Source organism: Chiloscyllium plagiosum, unplaced genomic scaffold (genome assembly GCF_037043375.1).
Source record: "Chiloscyllium plagiosum isolate Xiang-an unplaced genomic scaffold, Cpla_swu_hap1 HiC_scaffold_5, whole genome shotgun sequence".
In the NCBI taxonomy this organism is placed as follows: domain Eukaryota; kingdom Metazoa; phylum Chordata; class Chondrichthyes; order Orectolobiformes; family Hemiscylliidae; genus Chiloscyllium; species Chiloscyllium plagiosum.
The window spans coordinates 91,140,441-91,146,851 of record NW_028270143.1 but is presented as its reverse complement, the minus strand read 5'-3'; positions in this window follow the sequence as shown (position 1 = coordinate 91,146,851).

The following is a 6,411-nucleotide window of genomic DNA, read 5'->3' as shown; positions in this document are numbered from 1 at the left end:
TCTATACTGACAACAACTGCCATGAAAGGCACTCTAATTCCATATCCTTGAATGTTATGATATTTCAAGTGCTCGTCCAATATTTTTTTAATTTGTAAGGTTTCCAGCCTTCACTACCTTCCCAGGCAGTGCATTTTAGATTCCCACCTCCCTCTGAGTGAAAGAGGTTTTTCTCAAATCCACTATGGATCTCCTGACCCTTACAAACTGTCCATAACCCTCATAACATTATACATTTCAATCATGACCCCCCTCAGTCTTCTCTCCTTAAAAGAAAGCAATCCGAGCTTATTCTTGGCTGTCCATATAGCTCAATTGCTCGATTCAAGGAACATCCTGGTGAATATCCTCTGTACCCGTCAAGTGCTTTCACATTCTTCCTGTAGTGAGGTGACCAGAACTGTACACAGTACTCCAGCTGTGGCCTAACTAATGGTCTGTACAACTCTAACATTACCTCCTTGTTCTTGTGCTCAATGCCACGACTGAAAGCAAGTGTCCCACATGCCGCTTTAACTATCCTATTCACATGCTCTGCTGACTTCAGGGATCTATGAATAATTACCCCAAGATCCCTCAGTTTCTCTTAAGCTACCCTGTGTCCTGCCATTCATTAAATATTCCTTTGCCTTGTTTCTTCCAAGGTACCTCACCCCACATTTATCAGGGTTAAATATCATCGGCCACTACTCTGCTAATATGACCAACCCATCTGTATCTTCCTGTAACCTATAGCCACCTTCTTCGCTATTAACCACTTACCAATCTTGGCGTTGTCTGCAACTTGCTTAACATTTCATCCGACATATTTATTTTCAGGGAGAGACTGAATCAGTTGGGGTTGTTTTCCCTGGATCATCAGAGGCTGAGAGGTGACCTTATTGTGGTTTATAAAATCATGAAAGACATGGATAGGGTAAATAGACAAGATCTTTTCCCTGGGGTGGAGCTAGAGGCCATAGGTTTAGGATGAAAGGGGAAAAATTTAAAAGGGACCTAAGGAGCAACTTTTTCATGCAGAGGGTGGTGCATGTACGGAATGAGCTGCCAGAGGAAGTAGTGGAGGCTGGTACAATTGCAACATTTAAAAGGCATCTGGATGGGTATACGAATAGGAAAGGTTTAGAAGGATATGGGCTAAGTGCTGGCAAATGGGACTAATTAGATTAGGACATCTGGTCGGCATGGACTGAAGGGTCTGAGTCTGTGCTGTAGATCTCTATGATTCTATAACTCTAATAAGGGTCCCAGTACTGATCCTTGTGGTATATCTCTGGACACTGGCTTCCAGTCATTCAGTCAGCTTTCTACCACTACCCTTTGTGTCCTATTACTAAGCCTGTTTCTGATCCATGTTGCCAAGCTTCCCTGAATTTCATGTTCTTTATCCTTTTCAATCAGTCTCCCATGTGAGATCTCATTAAAAGTTTTGCTAAAATCCATATAAACTACAGCAACTGAACTTTCTTCATCCACACACTTGATTTTAAAAATAGCATTTTTGAAAAATTCTATCAAATTTGTTAGACCTCCCTTTGACAAAGCCATGCTGACAATCCCTAACTGACCCAAGCTTTTCCAAGTGGATATTCATTCTCTCCTTCAGAATTTTCTCCAATAGTTTCCCTAACATTGACATGAAACTCACCAGTCTGTAATTTCCTACTTCAACTCTACTTTTTTTGAAAAGTGAACTACATTAGTCATTCACCAGTCCTCTGGCATGTCCCCATAGCCAGAGAACATCTGTTTTGATTTCCAGAAAACCTTCAATAAGGTGCTGCACAGGAGGTTGCTAAACAAGGTATGAGTCCATGGTGTTCGGGAAAGGTACTGGCTTGGATAGAGGATTGGCTGACTGGCAGAAGGTAGAGAGCAGGGCTAAAGGGGTCTTTTTCCGGATGGCAGCCAGTGACTAGTGGGGTTCCACAGATGTCCATGTTGGGACCACAACTATTCACGTTATGCATGAATAATCTGGACAAAAAAACTGAGGGCATTGTTACTAAGTTTGCAGATGATACAAAGATAGGTGGAGGGACAGGAAGTGTTATGGAAGTGAGGAGGCTGTAGAAGGACTTGGACAGGCTAGGAGAGTGGGAAAAGATAAGACAGATGGAAGGCAATGTAGGCAAATGTGAGGTTATGCATTTTGGTAGGAAGAATAGAGACGTAAACTATTTTCAAAATGGGGAAAGGCTTCACAAACTTGAAAGGGTTCAGAAAAGATTTACAAGGATGTTGCCAGAGCTGGAGGATTTGAGCTATAGGGAGAGGCTGAATAGGCTAGGTTTCCCTGCAGCATCGGAGGCTCAGGGGTGACCTTATAGAGGTTTATAAATCATGAGGGGCATGGATAGGATAAGTAGACAAAGCCTTTTCCTTGGGCTGGGGGAGTCCAGAACTAGAGGGCATAGGTTTAGGGTGAGAGGGGAAAGATATAAGAGAGACCTAAAGGACAACTTTTTCACGCAGAGTGTGCTACTTGTATGGAATGAGCTGCCAGAGAAAGTGGTGGAGGTTGGTACATTTGTAACATTTAAAAGGCATCTGGATGGGTATATGAATAGGAAGGGTTTGGAGGGATATGGGCCAGGTACTGGCAGGTGGGACTAGATTGGTTTGGGATATCTGGTCGGCATGGACAAGTTGGGCAGCAGGGTCTGTTTCCGCGCTGTATATCTCTATGACTCTATAACTCCCTAGTGTAAATGGTCTTAGGAGTTCTAGTTCAGTATTATCTTAAGCTTCACTTACAGGTCAAGTTGGTGGTTAGGAAGCTAAGTACAATGTTGGCATTCATTTCAAGTAGGTGAAATACAAGAGCAGAGATTTGATACTGAGGCTGTAAGATGTTCTGGTTAGACTGCATTTGAAATATTGTGAGCGGTCTTGGGCCCCTTACCAAAGGAAAGATGTGTTGGCGTTAGATGAGTTCCAGAGGAGGTTTACAAGAATGATCCCAAGGATGAAGGGCTTGTCAGATGAGGAGTGGTTGAGGTTTCTGTGTCTGTTCTTCAGTGGAATTTAGAAGGATGAGAGGGAATTGGATAAGGGGGCGTCTGATTGAAACTTATAAGATACTGAGAAGCTTTCTTCGAGATGATGTGGAGAAGATGTTTTTGTGAGTAGGAGAGACTAGGACTTTATGGACATGGCCTTAAAAATAAGGGATAACCATGTAGAACTGAAATAAGGAGGAATCTCTTCAGCCAGAGGGTGGTGACTCTGTGGAATCATTGCTGCAGAAGGCTGTGGAGGCCAAGTCATTGAGTGTACTTAAAACAGATAGATTGGTTCTTGATTGGTAAGGGGATCAAGGGTCACAGGAAAAAAGGCAGGAGAATGAGTTGAGAAAGATATCAGTTTTGATTGAATGCAGAACAGACTCAATGAGTCAACAGCCTAATTCTGTTCCTATATTTTATGGTCTTATCGTAAATAGTGCACACATACTTGCCATTATGCATTAGTGGTGGAGGAAGTGAATGTTGAAGATGTTAGATGGCTGCTTTCTCCTGGATGGTGTGGAGCCCCTTGAGTGTTGTTGGAGTTACACAGGTTCAGGCAATTGGGACATGTTCTATCACACTCCTGACCTGTGTTTTGTAGATAATGGACAGGCTGTGAGCAGCTGAGATGTGGATTACTCATAACAGAATTCCCAGCCTCTGGCCTGTTCTTATAGCAGCAATATGTATATTGCAGTCTCACTTCTGTTTCTGGTCAATGATAATTCCCTGTACATTGATAGTCTGGGAAGGAGGGGTAGTTCAGTGATGGTAATTCCATTGAATGTCAAGGGTCATTGGTTGGTTGGATTCTCTGTTCCAAGAGATGATCATTGCCTGACACTTGTAAGTTACTTCTCACTGGTCAGCTCAGCCCTGAATATTATCCAAGTCTTGTTGTATTTGGACATGGAGTTCTTCAATATTTGGGGAGAAATGTGTAGTCATCAGCAATCATCCCCAATTCTCACCTTATGGAGAGATCCTCCTTGATAAAGCAGCTAAAGCTGTTGCGGCTAGAACACCATCCTGAAGAAAACCTGCAAGAAGGTGAAGAAAAATCATAAACATGAAAACAAGGACCAAGAGTAGACTGCTCGGCCCTTTAAACTTGCTCCACCATTCAATAGGATCATGAATGATGTGGTTCTAAACTTAAATTTACTTCGATAATCCACCTCCCTGCACCTTGGTAATCAAGAAACTATTGATAATAAAATCTGAAACAAAAACAAAGTGCTAGAGAAACTCAGCAGGCCTGGCAGCATCTGTAGAGAGTACAGCAGGGTTAATGTTTCGAGTCTCATGACTGTTCAACATAACTCAAATTTATCTAACTCTGCCTTAAAAATAGCATTTAAACATTCAGAATGCATTGCCTTTTGAGGAAGGAAATTCAAAAGACTTACATCCTCTGAGAGACAAAAATATTTCTTCTTCACTGTCTGAAATGGGTGGACCACTTATTTTTAATCTAAGACTAATACAGAGAGCTGACTGGCAGACAGGAAATAAAAAGTAGCAAGAAATAGGTCACTTTCTGAATGGCAGCCACTGATCAGTTGGGTATGTCATAGGGATCAGTGCTTGCACTCCAGCTTTTCACATTATCTGTTCATGATTAAGATGAGGGCACCAAAGGTAATATCTCCAAATTTGCAGATGACACAACTCCAAGTGAGTTGTGAGGGAGATGCAGAGATTCTTCAGTGTGATTTGGACAAGTTTTGTGAGTAGGAAAATACATGGCAGATAAAGCCTAATGTAGATAAGTGTGAGGATATCCACTTTGGTAGCATGAATGATAACAAATTGGCATAGGGGAGTTACAGAGCTGAAAATGTGTTGCTGGAAAAGCGAAGCAGGTCAGGCAGCATCCATGGAACAGGAGAATCGATGTTTCGGGCATAAGCCCTTCCTGAAGAAGGGCTTATGCCCGAAACGTCGATTCTCCTGTACCCTGGATGCTGCCTGACCTGCTGCGCTTTTCCAGCAACACATTTTCAGCTCTGATCTCCAGCATCTGCAGACCTCACTTTCTCCTCATAGGGGAGTTACAAGAAGACCTGAGTATCTTTGCACACTGGCCGCTGAAAGTAAGTATGCAGGTATAGGAGGTGAAGAAGGCAAATGGAATGTTGACCTTCACAGTGAGAGGATTCAAGTACAGGAGAAGGGACATCTTGCTCAAATTGTCCAAGTCCTTGGTGTACTGGAGTACACAATGTGCAGTTTTGATCTCCTTATCTGAGAAAAGATGCTTTGGCTATGGAAGGAGTGCAACAAAGTTTAGCAGACTGATCCCTGGGACAGCATGAATAACAAATGATGAGTGATTGGATTGTTTAGAACTATGTTCGCTAGTGTTTAGAAGAGTGAAGGGTATCTCATAGAAACTTGTAAAATTCTAACAGGACTAGATCTGTATTGCGGTCAAAAACTGTGGTGCTGGAAAGGCACAGCAGGTCAGGCAGCATCCAAGGAGTAGCAGAAACAATGTTTTGAGCATAAGCCCTTCATCAGGAATGTGGTGAACTCCTGATGAAGGGCTTATGCCTGAAATGTTGTCTTTCCTATCTCTTGGATGCTGCCTTACCTGCTGTGCTTTTCTAGTGCCACACTTTTCGACTCGGACTCACAGCATCTGCAGTCCTCACTTTCTCTTAGATCGGTAATGTGGGTGAGTTTCCATTCACCTTTCCAATGAGGAAATGGGAAAGCCATCATCCAGAAAATGTCAGATTGATGTTGCTTGATATCAATGCTAATTCCCCAGTTGTACCTGGTAGCAAAATGCTCAATGTAGTTCAGGAGGGTTGGGCTTCTCCTGAAGTATGGTTGAACACCCTCTTCCAACTGGGTGGAAGGCTACCATTCTGGTGAATTATAATCTCAATTTAGAAGCATTTTCTCTGAGCAAAAGCTATCAATGTGTGTCTCAAAAACGTAATGGTAGATAAGCCCTCATAGCCTGATGGGTGGCACGGCGGCACAGTGGTTAGCACTGCTGCCTCATAGTACCAGGGACCCGGTTCAATTCCTGCCTCAGGTGACTGACTGTGTGGAGTTTGCACATTCTCCCCGTGTCTGCGTGGGTTTCCTCCCACAGTCCAAAAATGTGCAGGTTAGGTGAATTGGCCATGCTAAATTGCCAATAGTGTTAGGTGAAGGGGTAAATGTAGAGGAATGGGTCTGGGTGGGTTGCGCTTCGGCAGGTCGGTGTGAACTTGTTGGGCTGAAGGGCCTGTTTCCACACTATAAGTAATCTAATCTAAAATACCAAGTGATAGATTGCACTGAATAATTTAATATATGATTAAAATAGTCATTCAACTCCTTGAGTATGTACTTCTGAGTGTTACATTTTTATAGTGTGACGTTTTAAATTACATACTTTACC